Genomic DNA, 2,931 nt, shown 5'->3' on the forward strand with positions numbered 1-2,931 from the left:
AATAAAGCAATGTTACAGCCGATTCAGGGTTTCCTAATGATTTAAATTCTCCATAGACAGTCAAGCAAGACCTTCATTCCACCTCTGCAGAGCAGGTTTCTGGAACTTCACCCACAAAAGCCTAAAAGACCTGGACCTATACTGGATGTGAAGACTTCCCCCTCGGGGCACTTTGATGCTTAGAAATGGACTTTTCCTCAGTTAATGTGTCTTATTTACAGGTGGCTAACCAAACTTTCACCTGCCTCTGAGGACAGGGGGCTACCTACTGACTGGAAAAAGACTAAACATAAGCATGTAAAGAAATAGTAAACCAGTCGATTGCAATACCAAAATAGGAGTCTTTGTAAGTGCTGAAGAAGCTGAAAAGGATAATTCATAAAGGTGTAGATAAGACTCAGGAACTGGACAACACATCACACATCACATTGTTGGTATCATTTATTGTAATTGTATAGTGTGCTATAGGCATTACTGACACAAAATACCAAACACTGAGCTTGAAGAAGCTACTGTATGTTTAAAAAAGACACAAGTTAAACAAGTAGAATTAAGGAATGTTAAAATTGTATAACGCACGAGGAGGACCTGATTTAGAATATTGTTCACAATTCTGTTAACGGTGTTAATGAAAAAAAATATGAATGCTCTGGAATCGGTCCAGAGAAGAGCTGTCAGATACAGTCTGGATCCTGAGAGAATGAACTACACTGACAGGCAGAAGGAACTGAATCTCTTTAGTCTTAAGGGAATGAACTTCACTAACAAAAGGAACTGAATCTCGTTAATCCTGAAGAGAGAAGACTACAAGAGGACCTGATAAAAGTATTTACAATGCTAAAAGACTGATAAAGTCATCACATTGGATTTCTTCAGTATGAACAGTGAAACACATCCCAGAGGACACAAGTGGAAACTACATGTAAGTGCATTTAAAACTGAGAACAGGAGGAGCTTCTTTACACAAAGGGCTGTGGGGGCGTAGAACAAGTTATCCACCCATGTTGATGAAGCCAGTACCTTAGCTTCCTACAAGAAATCAAAGTTAAAGCAAACAAGATAGACATGGCCTAATGATCCCTCTTGTTTGTAACAACTCTTATGTTCCGAAAAGCGCTTCTGTATGCATGTTAACTTTCTCCAGGGCATTTATGCACATGCTGAAAATGCTGCGCTAAAGTAAAATTAGATTTAAAAAAACATTCACTTTGTGTTAGGTGTATTAAGTTACCTTCACATGGTTGTATATTAGGTAAATACTTTAAAAATCACATTTAGCATACTATACTGAGTTTGCTGCCTTTGCAAAAATGCCAATTACTCTTATATTTCAGCCTTAAAATTTGGCCCCCACCCCAAAAAGAAAAAATAAATTTAGGCAACTTTTTGAGTACCTCACAGAGCTGTGAAAATACAGTAACGTTGGCTGTAATAAAAGCCCTATTTTCTTCTATTTCTATGTTTATTCCCCCTTGTGGTCAGAGTGGAGTTCAGCCAGGACACAGCAGTTAACACACCTACTGTCAGTGGGATCTTTACTGACCAAATAACCTCAGTCTGATGTCTCATCTAAAGGAATACACAGCTTATAGCACACTGTCCCTGGCATTACAGAATGGAAATTCTCACGATGACTGTAGATCACCACCTACTGGACCAGCAGCACAACCGACATCAGCAACCTCGTGTTCATCAGAAGTACGGACCAGGAACAACATGGCATCTCAGTTGTACTAGAGCTACTGCTGCTTCTGCCACTCCAATGTGGTACTGATCAGGCCCAGCCAGTCCTCTACTTTTTACCGGGATAGGAACTGCACATTGCTTTTTGCTTAAGTAAGAATTTTCTTTGATTTTTCTTTAGATAGAGCATTACATAAAGTAGAAAGTAAACCAGACAGATCACCACCACCCAAAATGTCATAATGGCCGTCCTGTGTTTCTGAAGACCACTGCAGAATCCTGGGAGGTCAGGGACTTGAGAAGGGGGAGCTGCAAACACTGATGTAGCCAGAGCCCAGGAGAAGCACACAGGGGATTCATCACAATCATGTTTGTTTTTATGTTTTCGTGAAGTCTGTTCGAATTCTTACCTGTTTTTCACGTCAGGCTGTGAAAGTGCAGTGAATGACAGAGTGTAATATGGATTACCTTAAAGGGAGAATTCATATTGTGGGTTAAAACAAGGATATATGGAACACAACCAAGCATACCAGGGGTATTCAATCTTTTAGTACTTGTGAACATGTAACAAAGAACAGAGCAGCTCATGACTCATGTCCTGGGCAGGATTCAGAGATGTAGACCTTTCTGTGTGGAGTTTGCATGCTCATCCATCTATAATCTAACCACTTTATCCAGTACAGGGTTGTGGAGGAGCCAGAACATAGCCCAGCAGGCAACAGGTGCAAGACAGGATACACGCACACATTTGTCAGACTCACCTTCTTTTCAAGGGTTCCAACTAGTCAGGACCTCACAGGCTGAAGCAGGGCTTGGCATTCCCTGCATCGGGCCTTCCTTACAGTAACACAGCAAGCTGTGGGCTGGACAGGCTCATGGGTTAGCTGGACAGATGACTGATCAACATGGTCCTGGAATTGTCATGCTTCCCTATAAGACATATGATCCATGGTAGAAATATCAACCTGCTGCATAAGCATCTACATCAGTTCCTGCATGAACCAGAGAGGGCAGCATGGTGGAGCAGTGGTCAGGGGGTTATAACTGGAAGGGTGGGGGTTCCACTCTCTGCTGAGCCACTGCTGTCTTCACCTGAACTACAGATACACAGCTTTTCAAGTAAATGGAATGTTGCTCTGGAAAAACTTTGGGCAAATAAAAATAGATTGTCACAATCCGGGGATTGCTATAATATTGAAAAAACAATGGGTTTCATCTGAGGGGTGGGAGGTGGACTGAGAAACAGAT

The sequence above is a fragment of the Atractosteus spatula genome, chromosome 6, assembly GCF_055471065.1.
Source record: "Atractosteus spatula isolate fAtrSpa1 chromosome 6, fAtrSpa1.hap1, whole genome shotgun sequence".
In the NCBI taxonomy this organism is placed as follows: domain Eukaryota; kingdom Metazoa; phylum Chordata; class Actinopteri; order Semionotiformes; family Lepisosteidae; genus Atractosteus; species Atractosteus spatula.